The sequence below is a fragment of the Peromyscus eremicus genome, chromosome 10 (genome assembly GCF_949786415.1).
Source record: "Peromyscus eremicus chromosome 10, PerEre_H2_v1, whole genome shotgun sequence".
Classification (NCBI taxonomy): domain Eukaryota; kingdom Metazoa; phylum Chordata; class Mammalia; order Rodentia; family Cricetidae; genus Peromyscus; species Peromyscus eremicus.
In genome coordinates this window covers 36303259-36317824 of record NC_081426.1, presented here as the reverse complement: position 1 = coordinate 36317824, position 14566 = coordinate 36303259, and the positions used below count along the sequence as shown (strand labels likewise).

Below are 14566 nucleotides of genomic sequence, written 5' to 3'. Positions count from 1 at the left end.
GCAGAGGCAGGCGGATCTCTGTGAGTACGAGGCCAGCCTGGGCTACCAAGTGAGTTCCAGGAAAGGCGCAAAGCTACACAGAGAAACCCTGTCTCGAAAAACAAAAAACAAAAAAAAAACTGTATCACCTTGTGTTTGTTAAGCTCTGTGATGAGTGCTCTGATGTATCTTCTAGTCTCCATATGGGATAATCATTCCCATATCAACAACAAAGGAGCTAAATAAGATGAATTTCTGTCACTTGTAGTCACAGGAAAGCCCATTCTGAACCTAGACCACAAGACCTAGTCTTGAGTCCTGACACTTAAAGGTCACATTACATCTTCACCTTCGGCCACTGTTAGAAAATGGCATGCTTGTGCCTCACCCTCCCATTAGTACCACCCTCCACATTCCTTTCTCCTCATCCTCTCAAGCAATGCTTTCTAAATTTGCTTTCCATTCTGCCTTGTGTGTTTTTGGATAGTCATCTATCAACTCCTTCTGCAAAGCATATCTGTCTCACTTAAAATAAACTCCTCAGCCTCCAGTCCAGCTCTAGAGTGCTGCATCTTCTGTCTTTGTTCCCTTTTCTTTTATCACCAAATATCATGAAATGTTTGCCACCATTCACTGTCTCTGGCATTTATACTCATTTGCTTAACAACTCGCTAAACTCAGTATTCTTTATAATATATTCTAACGTAAGTCTTCTGACTAAAGTCACAAATCCATATAAATTATACATCTATGGGGCAGACAACCTCTCCACCCAGGACCAAACTTCAGGACTTGCATGCCTACCAACAGCTACCTCTGAGTATGTAACTCACAAGTATCATAAGTTTGATGATTCCCCTCACCACACCCTAGTCTTCCATACCTCCATTGCCATCACCATCTCTCAACTGCTCAGTCTAAATGCCTTCTCTTTTTTTCAGCCTCCAGCTACATCAATGTGAAGAAGTTTTGTTGCTGCCTTGTGTGTTCAACAGTGTACACACAAATCAAGACAGTGGTTCCCCCCTCTTCCACAGTCTAGAGTAGCCATATGTTCAGAGGTAAAAGATAGGGTCCCATGAGCCCCTGCTTCTTCCTTGACTATTGTTGATAGGCCCATTCTGTGTGAGCTCAGTGCCAGCAACTACAGTTATTGTAAGTTGATGATTTCAGTAGTTCTATTGAGTCTTGAGAATGGTGTTTCATGGTCCTTGACCTATATCCCAGATCTTTACAGTAGATTCTTATATCCATATGTATATATAGTTACACACCTATTAGTATGCATATGTCTATGTATATGAGACTATATGGGAATGAATTAAGGAGACTACATTTTCAAAATAATAAGGGTTATTGAAATTTTCTACAAAAAAAAACAGTAAGAAAAATATGGAGAATACAAATGAAAAAGTGAATGCTATTACTGGATATTATACTTAAACAGAAGCCATCAATGGACATATGAAAAGATACTTGAAGTTCTAAGTGTTTAAGGAAATATAAATTTCCTTAGCAAGGATACCACTTCACACCCACTAGTTTAGCCAAAGTCAAGAAGAAACTAAGTGTTGTCAGTTGGTGTAACTCTTTAGGAAAACAATTGAAATGGAATTGATTTTGTAAATAATTGCAGGTCTTCAGCTAGACTATAGATTCTGCTTAGAACTCACATCCTCAAGTTTGTTTGAAAAATGCATCCTTCTTTAAACCCTGCTTGGATAAGATCTATTGACTGAAACCTCCTTGTATTCCCAGATGCAGAATGAATCTTTTTTTCCTCTGAGCTTCCTGTGCAAGGTCATGTCATCCCTATTACACTGCACTATAATTATGTATTATGTATTTTCCCCACTTACCTGGGAACTCTTAAAAACTGTATGCTGTTTCATCTTTCCACCCCAGGTCTAACAGTGGCAGCAATGAACATAAACATAAATTAATGCAGCTCCATGGCTCCCATAACCCTTCTATAGCCACATACCCTACATATTTCTATTTATTTATTGCAAGTGCTAGGGGTAGGACTCATGGCCTTCTGCATGCTAGGCAAGCACTCTACCACTGAACCATATTCACATTGCTGTATTCCTGTGGCAGCTGCTGGTTGTAGCCTAATACTCCTCTTCTATCTCTAGGTTCACACAAGAGTCAATCAGTCAAGGAAGCCTGTCCATATTTTCAACAGAGTATAGTCAAAAATATCTGACTCTTGAGTGCTTTTGAACACTAAAGCTGGTTTTCATTTTTAAAGGAAATTGAATTTCAAATTCTCCAAAACCCTATGGAGACACATTTACCATAAGGACTTGGATGAAGGTGACTGTGCACAACTGATTGAGATGTATAGTTGGTGTCTGTCAGTCTTCTGACCCATGTTGCTGACCCTGATACCTAGGGACCTTAGATGGAGTGGCAGATGAGGACAAAACAGTAGTGATTGGGTTGTGCTGCAGCCTGTGTCATTTGACTGTGTTTATAGCCAGCCCAGCTGCACCAGGCGGCAGCTATGACACTTGGGGAACAACAGTAGCTTTTCAAGTCAATATATGAGGCTTTGTGGTGCAATAAAAAGAATGTTACAAAAAAAGCACTGAGGTAGACTTCCAGCTCCACTTCTCTGCAGTTCTGCAACTTCCCCTAAAAATAACTTCCCTGAACATAACTGTCCTGGATAGAAAAGCAACAGCTGCTTTTGTTCATTTCCCCAAATTAGAAAAGGTCTTAAAGAATAAATGCCTTGATTCACTTAATCCCAGTAATCCTATGAGCTAAGGATTTTCAGTCCTATATTAAATGTGTGAGGGGAGAGTTAAGGAACTTCTACAATGAGATAGCTAGTAATCCAAGTTCTGAGATCATGTTCTTAACAACAAAACCATGGAGAACATCACAGAAAATGCTATTCTGTTGATGGATATTTAGAAGATAATGAGATGATAGATAGATAAATAGATAGATAGATAGATAGATAGATAGATAGATGATAGATAGATAGATAGATGATAGATAGATAGATAGATAGATAGATAGATAGATAGATAGATAGATAGATAGATATACACACATACATATACATATACTATTTGATTTGAAGCAGGGTCTAATAGCCCAGTCTGCCATGAAACTTGATATATAATTCAAGCTGGCCTTGAATTCCTACCTGTACATCCTGACTACTGGCATTATATTCATGAGCCACCAAGCCTGGGTTAATTTTGTTTTAAATATCCATAGCATTGTGAAATCAGTATCTTGCTATATGCCTTCATCAAAGCATTTCCCATTTTGTTATAATTTAGTTTTTATAAATCTCATTAGGCGTCAAGCTCCCTGAAGATTGGAATGGAAATGCATTTGCCTATCAGCAAGAGTTGTAGCTCTGTGCTCTGGATCTGCAGGCTGTAGGTAGGCACATTAGTCTCTTGAGTGTGGGTGGAACCAGGAAGGGAAGAATAAAGAGTGAGTGAGCAAAATGATGGACTATTTCATGCAGAAATTAGTGGGTGAGTATGGTTAGATAGGTGGACATTGGGTGTGGGTGTAAATTAATAGGTAGGTAAGTGGGTAGGAGGACACATGAGTGAGTCTATGAGTGGGTGGGTTGGTGAGTGGATGATCACAAATTGTCAGTTTTATACAAAGGTATTTGGTCAAGTTGAAACTGTAATTGCTCATTTTCTCAACCCTCATTAATTTGACCATGATTTTTAAATATTACCAGTCTTAAATAATAGAGAATCTTCTTATTCTCATAGTTTAAATGAATACTAATGAAAATGTGTTGCATATACTTAATGAAATCTTATTCCACTGTAAATAAAAATGCAATTAGGAAAGCTGCAGGAAAATAGATAGAACTGAAAAAGGTTGCACTGAGTTGCATGTTCTCTTTCGTATGTGGACTATAGCTTTACATATTTAGATTTGTGTGCTTGACTTAGAATAGCTGTAGAATGCAGGGAGCTAGAAACTGCCCACAAGAAGGGGAGTGGAAGAGATATTAGGAGGTGAGAGAATAGTAGAACACGTATGTTATGAAAGTAGAAGGGAGGAATACTGGGGTAAAGGTTTAAGCAGGGATGCCACAGGAGGATGGATAGAGGAGGAGTATATTGGTAGAAACTAAGGACTTGCTTTAAAGGCTTATGGAAATGCACTATTATAAGTTAATTCAAAAATATAATTTTAAAAGAGTTTGAACATGGGTACCCTGAATGAGTGGATAATACTTCCCCCAGAAGATGAGGGTTATTAAATAGAAACCACAGTGTCAAGCATGGAGTACTTCCCTAAGAGTTATTGGTAAGGGAAGCCTCGGAGTCCTTCTAAACATCACAGACCATTGCCTTTGCTCTTGGTTGCCCATCATAAACAGTAATGCTTGCTGAAGACACCACACACTTTGACTTCAGGACATGAAGAAATAAATGTGGAATTGATTGGAAATATCTCTTCTTCAGGCTAGCTTTCATAGCTCCACAAGATGCTATGCCAGCTTCTAGGGGAGAAAAGCCATCAATGAAGCCTGCATGCTACAAAACCAATATGCCACACAAGATGAGCCACTGGTGTAATAGTGGCAAGAAGGTTATGGGAGAAACCAATCACTTCAGGCCTGGGTCTGGGGTCTGCTTCACAGGAGAAAACTTATGCAAGATACTCTAAACCTGGTCAAAAGGTAATGAGAAGAGAGGTCATAGGCCCTGGGTATGGCGGGAAACTTACTGCTGTTGTCTTACTAAATAGTCATAATGTCAAACTGCCTTATAAGTATTTATATTTACACACATAGGTTAGTGCTGCCCTCAACCTTGGCCAAAGAAGCTTCTCTCTGCAGTGGTCAGCAGCTAATGTAGAGATCCATACCCCACCAAAATGCTGAGACTATGTGACTATTGAGTGCTCTGTCCTAAATGAGACATCTGTATCAATGTCCCCTCCCCCAAGGCTCATGGAACATCATTCAAGAGGGGATATAAAGAACGTAAGAGTCAGAGGAGGGGGATGGCTGCTATAGAATATTGTCTTCTGGACATGAAATGACCATTGCACTCATGAATTCATACCTGCTATGGTTACCTACACACAATCAGGCCTACAAGATCAGCCAATATTCCAACAAATAGAACTACAAGGACTCAGATGGTTACCAAAAAGTAAAAAGGAGAGGATATTAAAGGGGGATAGGGACAAGTTAAAGGTAACTAGAGGAAATGAGATTGGGGAGTTGGAGTGGATATGATTAAGATACACTGATTACATGTATGAAATTATCATAAACTAAAGAAGAGATATTAAGTAAAGAAGAAACAAGAAGTGCATGAAACAGGACTGGTCCAGTGAAAGGAAGAGAAAGGCTGCCTTATCTCACAGTGGAACTGACTTTAGAAACTAACCTGTGTTTGTCTTACGTATGTCTGTCTTTTGTAAGGAACTTTGATAGTGACAAGTTTGAACTTCTTTGACTCAATGCACAGCACACTAGCCGCAATTTTTTAAGTGCACAAGTTGTAAGTATCAGGTCAAAGGAAGAAGTCAGCCAAGTTCCCCAGAGACCTTTGTGCATCTTCTATTTCCATCGCACACCACAGACACCTCCTATGCTTATTTTTTTATTTTCCCTCATATATTACATCCTGACCTCAGTTTCCCCTCCTCCTCTCCTTCCAGCCCTCCTTCACCTTCCATCTGCCCCAGATCCACTCTTCCTCCTTTCCCTTCAAAAAAGGGCAGGTCTCCCAGGGATATCAACCAATCATGGCATATCAAATTGCAATAAGACTAGGCGCATCTCTTCATATTAAGGCTGGACAAGGCAACCCAGTAGGAGGAAAGGATCCCACAAGCAGGCAAAAAAGTCAGAGACAGCCCCTGATCCTACCGTTAGGAATCCCACAAGAACACCAAGCTACACAACTATAAGGCATATGCAGAGGACCTAGGTCAGACCCTTACAGGCTCCCTGATTGTTGGTTCAATTTCTGTGAGTCCATATGAGCCCTGGTTATTTGATTCTGTAGGCCATTTTCTTCTGGTGCACTTGATGCCTCTGGCTCCTACAATTCTCCTTTTCTTCTGAAGGATTCCCTGAGCTCCACCTAATGTTTGGCTGTGGTTCTTTACATCTGCTCCCATCTGTTGCTGGATGAAGCCTCTCTGATGATGATTATGCTAATCTCTGGTCTAGTAGTATAGCAGAGTAGTATCATTATGGATCATTTCATTGGCTTTTTCTCATCTTTTTTTCCTGTCATGTTTGGTTCTATCCTAGGTCTCGGGGCAACCCAGACAGTGTCAGTGGTGGACTCCCTCTCGTGGCATGGGTCTGCAGTTGGATCAGTCATTGGTTGGCCATTTCCATATACTCTTTCTCTCATTTCTAGGAAGATATTTCTAGCAGTCATTCATCCTCTAGCATACATATGAGCTGGATATAAGTTTTACCTTGACTTCTATATGTGACAATCTTCCTCTCTAATAGGAAAAAATAATTCTTCACTTCAAGTATCCAAAATTTTCCATTTTAGGGAAAGACCCATAAAGTAACGCCAAAAGCTCAGATTTGCCACATAGAAGTGTAATATCCTAGCTGAAGCTTCAGATGTGTAATGAGAGAGCCATGTTCCCTCTCCCTCTTCTCCTCTAGTCTGCTGTTAAAGCACAGGGGCTCTTCTGCTTAACATGGTTGCTTCTCTCCAAACACTTGAAGGAGACAAGAGAGGAATCAAAATAACTAGAGCTGAAGCATAGAGAGGAAAAGAAAGTAGACACCAAATGAACAAATAACATTAGTACTTACTAAGTACTTTCTTTGGTTTAAATGTCCCTGCCAAAACTCTATACTTATGAATAACCATGATGAAATGTAACCCCCATTGTGAAGTAAGTGGTAGGGCCCAGTAGAGCCTTTGAGAGGAAATCCAGATTAAGTATGCAAGATGGCAATTCATGGTCTTCTGAGAAAAGGAAGAGAGACCCATGGTTGACAGCCTGCTCTGCTTCACTTTATGATGCCATGGGCCATTTTTGGACTATGTGGAAGGTTCTCATCCGATGCTACACGGATGTTAGCACCACACTCGACAATTTCCACAGCCTTAAGCTAAACACACTTCTTTTTGTTTTAACTACTCTCATGTAGCTATTCCCTGAGAATTAGAATATTCCTTCCAGAGATTGGGGGTGGGACGTGTATCAGGCTAAGAAACCCAGGACATTTACACAACTTGTAAGCCTTTCCCCAGGTTGTATAATCCATGCTCCACTCCTAGGAGAAAGGGGGCTATCTGCAAGTTGAGCAGGGGGCTAGTAGAATGCCACTTCCATGAGTTGTCACTCATGCTAGGGGCAGGGGGTTGTTCATCTGCTTTTCTCTCACCTGTGTTCTTGTATGTAACCTCTCACTCGTGTTCCTTCAAATAATCTCAATAAACTCATTAGTTCATCAAGTCAAATTGAGTGGAATTGTTTGTTTGTCTGGCTCGGTATCTTATTTGTGGCAAATGGAGAGTTGCTATTATCTCCAGAAAAAGTCACATAACAGCTACACAGTCTATCAACGCACACTTAGAGCAACAGAAAGTGAATTTCTACAATATTGATGTGTCTATTGCTTCCTACTTTGTCTGTACCTGTTTGAGTCAGAACAGCAAAAGCTTTTCACCTGTACAGCTGAAGTTGACTCCAAACCCCACTGTGGTTTCCCCCACATATACACTCATATTCTGGTCTCTCAGAGATGAAGGTCCACTCTCCTGGTAGGTTAGGACTCAAGCCATCCACCTGGTTTCTAGGTCTTCCCTTCATTTCCCTAGTTACTTCCCTGTTACCTTATGGACACAGAGATAGGGGGTCTTGCCAAAAGTCTCCTCTCTCTCTCTCTCTCTCTCTCTCTCTCTCTCTCTCTCTCTCTCTCTCTCTCATACACATACACACACACACACACACACACACACACACACACACACACACACACACACACATAAATTATAGTCTCAAAGTTTCTAACATTAATGCAGTCCTGTAGAAAAGTATCTATTTACATGAAATCATTGGTTCTTAGAGTGAACTCACATTCTCAGTTCTAGGGTCCTTCTAAGCCAAAATATGTAGAAGTACCTTGAAGGAAGAAATGCAGTATCCCACACACTTACAGGACAATCATGTACAGATTTATTGCCAGCAGATGGCTGCAGTGGAGAAGAGGCAGTGTGCCTGGACCAGTTAAACCAACACAGCAATCTCAGGTTATTTTCCACCTACACAGCTAAAAAGGAATCAAATTCCAGTTGAGAAATGATTATGTCTTTCCCCAGAGTTTCTGATGAAAACAGCAAATAAAGTCCACTGAGTTGGCTGGAAGCCACCCAGACCACAACATTTTCTTTTTCTTCATAATCGATGGCCCCTCTTCTCCACCCTGCTGTCAACCTCTCTTCTCCCTTTGTACATCTCTCTATCTCATAGCCTCCACCAAGAGTTTTCATTCCCCCTTTTTATTATTTTGCCTCCCCATCTCTCTCTTATATAAGAAAAATAAATTCTTGGAAGACAGTTTAATCTTTGGAGGGAGAGATTTGGTCAACTTTCTGAACTTTTCACAGAAAAGGTATCCCCAATCCTGGGTTTCTCATCAAAAAGTTACCTGTAACCAAGCAGCATCTGAAACCCTAGTAATCCCTCTATTTGTTTTTGGCTGATGGAAAGATTTGTCCTGGATACATAAGGATAAAGTTGCTCTTATCCAGAACTACGTAATTTGGAAGGTTTGTTTTGTCACTTTCTTTTTACAAGGGACCCAAGATCAGCCTTATTTTTATTTTTATTTTTCACAGGTTCTATGTGATCTTTAATTGTTTAAAAGAACAACCAGAAAACAGTGTGTCTCCATGACTCATGTCTTTCTGTATTTGCTTATCATTATACCATTTTGTTGTTGCTGCTGTCCTTATTTTGGTCATCTTCTGTACTCACGCTGAAATTCATGGAGTTAGCATTTTACTTTATATAATTTTTCCTAATCGTTAAAATAGCCATTTTAAGTGGAGCATAGTGATATCTCCAGTAAGAAAGAAAATTACATAAACTTATAAAAAGAGTATCACAAGAAGACCAAGGACTATAGAGTAAGCTAGCCATTTGACCACAGAATCACCTCCTCCTACATAGCCAGGAACATTCTGGGAAGGACTTATGGACTCCCTCAGTTAACATCTCTATCATTGCAGATAGCATGAAGGTCCCCAGTTGAGGAGGCAGAGAGTGAAATGTAAGGGCACCAAGACAAACCTGTACTTGAATCTCAACTCTGTACCTTGCTGGGGGGCTCAGTACATTGGACATCTAATTTTATAAAAGATACATCACTCTTACTCCATAGAGTTAGCAAGAGGACTCATTATCAAGAATAATCTGGACAACTGTGCCAGACACACCATCAGATACACATGGTAAGCAAATTGAATCCACATAGCAGGATAGTCATTGTTGTCTTTTATTTCATATATAAGGAAACAGTCTTAAGAAGCCAGTTAAGCTTCCTGAGACTCCTTAACCAGTAAGAGGTCAATCTAAGTTCAAACCAGATTGTCTAATCCTAGAGTTACATCATTCCTGCATGCTACACTGCCTTCCATCAGAGAATATATGGGTCATAGAAACAAGCAGAATGATAATAAGCTACACAATATAGCAACTTGGAAAATATATCATGCATGGTAGGAACAGGGTGTAGAAGAGAATTAGAGGGAACAGACGATGTCACCCTGTGGAGAAACTCTCCCACAGTGAGGAGAGTGGAGGTACCTGATAGATTTTGGTGGAAATGTCTGGCTGCATGTGTACTCTTCAAGTGCGTCTTCCTCTAACGCTCTACACTGTTGTGGTTTGTCAATATCAAAGCATGACTGTCTTCTCTCCTAAGGTTCTTGTCTCTTGGGAAATAGACTCTAAAGCTTAGCAAAAATTGCAACAGTATCTGATTCACTACTAGTGAAGCTTGACTTTAGAATGCTCTTTGGACCAATGCTTTAGCCTGTTTTAATTGGCTTTTGCTATAGCTTATCCCCTCCTTTCACTCGTTTCCTCAGGTGATATTGCCAGAGAGAATGCAAAATTGGGCTGATTCTAAGAATCACTTTTAACATCTTGACATGGATTCTAATTCTTCCCAAAGGGAAGAGATATTGGTGGCATTTACTCTTTTCTGAGCCAAACCAACTCCAAGGAAAATGGGATAGTCTCTCCCTCTAGTTAATACAGTATTATATATATGTATATGCAGTCCTATTTATTAAGACAAAAAATAATACTCTGTACTGAGTGGAAACAAATGATTAAACAGACATACTTAGGAACCTAACTTCCATATGTAACATTGCTTGGAAAAAAATGCATTCTGCCTTCCAAACAAACCACACCCAAAGGTTGCAAACTCCAGTCATTCATCAAAGTAAATACAGCATCGTATTTTCACATTACTCAGTATTTCTAAAGAGGTGGTCAGCTTCCAAGAATGAAACCCAATGTTAAACTCTAGGGTCTAGCATAACAGTGCAGAAAAAACTCAATTCCATTGAGTCTTCTCTGTTTTGTCATCCTCTCTTTATCTAATACCCTCTTCTCATGTGTGTCTTCTTTCTAAAGACCTAATTATATAGAGCAGTATTTCTAGAGAGAAAACGCTTGTTGGTGGTCTGAGAATTTATCCTGTTGGGCTCTGGGAAGTTAAGCACCTACTGGATGCAGGGAAACAGAAATTACCATGCAATAGACCCAAAGAACTAATCTTTTGGACTCTGTTTTTTTTGGGAATTAGAATTGTCACTCAGCCCAGTGTATACTAGGATCAATAATTTTTACCCCAACCATAAGAAACATCTCTCAACCTGTGGTTTGATTGCCATTGTATAACATGTATTTACTTAGCAAATGTTCCCTGAGAATCTCCACTGTTCCTACGCCATTTCAAGAATTAGCCCTAGTTAGTCATAAGTAGTTTCAGGATGGTGGTTTCAATGTGGATATCATGACTCATGAACATCCTGACTTACATGACTTCTCCTCCTCCAATAAATGTGTCATTGTTTTACTACCATATTCCAAACTTCCCTGCTCTATAACCCATCAGAACCATCAACTTTAATGGTTCCATATGTGATACCAATGTCATATACATCTCTTTCCTGCTGTATCCACATTCAGCTATTCCCCAGCCCCATTCAGATTACACTGTATCACCACTTCACTTCTTCACTATCACTTACCCCAACTCCTTGGTTTGTATTCAACAAAAACTTTCTAGTCCATCATTCTGACCACCCTCTACATATATTCATAGCCTTGTCTTCCTCATTCTTGCTAGGAAAAAATAAGCCATGTAGGAAGCCAGTTCTTCATCATTCCATGCTTGCAAATATAAATGGAAGAAATGAAACCATGAGGGTCGGTCCACTTTAAACATAGGAGTATTAAGCTTAAGACGTTTGTCACTGCTGCTGTTAAATACAACATAAAGTCCCTAGGAAAATTCTTTTTTTAATTTTATTAAATTTAATATTTATTAGCAATATAATTACTAATGTATATATTTAAAACTTAGGATTTCATATTAAGAATGGCTTTGGCCCCATCTTATACTTTTTTTTTATTTTATTTTACAATACAATTCGGTTCTACATATCAGCCACGGATTCCCTTGTTTTCCCCCCTCCCGCCCCTCTCCCCTTCCCCCCAGTCCACCCCCCATTCCCACCTCCTCCAGGGCAAAGCCTCCCCCCTCCCCCCCCGAGGACTGAGATCAACCTGGTAGACTCAGTCCAAGCAGATCCAGTCCCCTCCTCCCAGGCCAAGCCAAGCGACCCTGCATAAGCCCCAGGTTTCAAACAGTCAACTCATGCAATGAGCACAGGACCCGGTCCCACTGCCTGGGTGCCTCCCAAACAGATTAAGCCAATCAACTGTCTCACCCATTCAGAGGGCCTGATCCAGTTGGGGGCCCCTCAGCCATTGGTTCATAGTTCATGTGTTTCCATTCGTTTGGCTATTTGTCCCTGTGCTTTATCCAACCTTGGTTTCAACAATTCTCGCTCATATAAACCCTCCTCTTTCTTGCTAATTAGACTCCCAGAGCTCCAGCTGGGGCCTAGCCATGGATCTCTGCATCCAGATGCCTCAGTCATTGGATGGGGTTTCTAGCACGACAGTTAGGGTGTTTGGCCATCCCATCACCAGACTAGGTGGTTCGGGCTGTCTCTCGACCATTGCCAGCAGTTTATTGTGGGGAAAATTCTTAAAGTCTCCAGACTAGTTCTACCTTCCTGCACCACCTCAGATTCATTTACCTATCCTTGCCTCCTTTCTCTCAGCTGATTACCTTACATCCTATCCACCAAGACAACAGAGCAAGAAGCACAAGATAACTTCCACATGTTTCCACACTAAATACTTATCTGTGGATCACCCATATGGCATTCCCTCATGTACAATACTGAAAGGACATTTTTCATCTACTACTACTCCTTCCTGTGTCTGCTGTAGCTTATCCCCAAATCAAGAAAACTGGTTCAAGAAAAATACTATCTCCACTAAACTGGCTCTGCCAAGCCTACTAATGGCCTTCATGTTGCATTCTGAATCCTCTGCCCCATGAGACTCAACCCATCAACTTTTTTTTGGTAAAGGACCTCCTCCTCCTTTTTGAAATTCCTCCCTTCAGAGAGCCATTTACTTCTTGTTCCTATTGCTTACTTTCCTTTGCTGATAGCTTTTCAGACCCTGACTAAATCTTGGCATGTTCAAGATCCAATCTTGAACTTGGTTATCCTTGAACATATAATCCCCTGGGTTAAACAACATTTGTGTGCTGACAATGTCAGACTCATCACTAATCTTGTCGTCGTTAATTAGATATCCCTTCAGAATCCCAGACTCCTGCATCAACTTCTTAAGATCTCCAAGATGTTTCATGCACATTTAAAATGTCATGTTTTAAAACTGGGCTTCTAAACTTCTTCTCCCAACATGCCCTTGACACTTTCTTATGTAAGTAAGTTGCAGATCCATTTTTCTAGTTTTTTGTGCTAACCATATTAAAGTCACCCCTTCACTTTTATCCATACCTCACTTGTCAATAAATTTTGTTGACTTTAGCTATGAAAAGTATCTAGAATGAGACTATTTCTCACAACTTTCCCTACTATCCTCCTAGTTCAAAATGTCATTATCCACTGCCTAAATAATAATAGCAACAGCTTTGAATCAATCAGGCTCCCTAGTTTCACCCTTGCCCCCTTACACTGTATCCCACATAACAGCCAAAATGCCCTCTTAAAGTCATAACTCAAATTATTTCTTTCCTCTGGTCAAAACTTTCAATGGGGTCTCACTTCACTCCAAACAAAGTTGGAACTCTGGACCCAGTCTACACACACATACAGGATGTTGTGTCCTAGGCTGGTTGCCTTGCTCTCTGACCACATTTGTCATCAATATAAGCCTCTCTTACTCTGTCCCTGAAATGCAGGCTTCCTCAATGTTCTTTGTTTACCAGGGACATATCTCCCTCCAGAATGTTGCCCTCAGTACTCTCCATACCTGGATACCACTTCTTCCTGAAATCCTCTGTTGGCTTCTCCTCAGTGCTATGCAGGTCTATACTCAAATGTTACCTGAGGCATCCTCAGAGTAGTTTTGCAATGTCCTTTTCACTGGCTTTATTTTCTTTCTTAGGACATAATCTCACATGAAATATATATATCTGGTTCCACCAATATATGTTTCATTAGATTCAGTACTTTATGTCTTTTGTTCAGTATTCTATTGCCAAATCCTGGAATCATTTCCTGTGAATCATCTGAAACATTAACTAAATAGACGAATGAGTGAATGGATAGCTCTTACACTGTGATATTATTAAGCTTTTTTCAGAAGAAAAATTTCACACAACAAGGCCACAATAAAGGTGTATGCTGTGGGATGTATGGCAAATGTGTTGCTAATTAATCAATAAAACACTGATTGGCCGTTGGCTAGGCAGGAAGTATAGGCGGGGCAAGGAGAAGAATAAAGCTGGGAAGTGGAAGGCTGAGTCAGAGAGACACTGCCAGCTGCCACGATGACAACCAGCATGTGAAGATGCCGCCGGTAAGCCACGAGCCATGTGGCAAGGCATAGATTAATGGAAATGGATTAATTTAAGCTATAAGAACAGTTAGCAAGAAGCCTGCCACGGCCATACAGTTTGAAAGCAACATAAGTTTCTGTGTTTACTTGGTCGGGTCTGAGTGGCTGGGGGACTGGCAGGTGAAAGAGATTTGTCCTGACTGTGGGCCAGGCAGGAAAACTCTAGCAACAGGTGTAGAAAAGAATTTCATATCTACACTGTGATATGAAAGCTTTTCCTTGCCCTTCATAAGAACTATCTGAGAGATTCTGAGCCTAGGGTCATCTGAGACTGAGCTAGTTCCAAAAGTCTAGTGTATTATCTAAATCAAGTATGTAATAGCAATGGGAACTTGTGTCTCAAGTCCCAGAAAGATTATTCTTGCTTAATTAGGAGCAATGATCAAAAGGACACAGGTCTTTT

General features: G+C 40.4%; 1 long non-coding RNA gene across 1 annotated transcript; it reads left to right on the top strand.

Moving 5' to 3' along the window:
* Nucleotides 1-3060: 3060 nt before the first annotated feature.
* On the top strand, nucleotides 3061-6763 carry LOC131920618 (uncharacterized). The gene is made up of 3 exons (XR_009381726.1): nucleotides 3061-3387; nucleotides 4443-4660; nucleotides 6254-6763. It is a non-coding gene; the product is annotated as an uncharacterized LOC131920618 (long non-coding RNA).
* Nucleotides 6764-14566: the final 7803 nt, after the last annotated feature.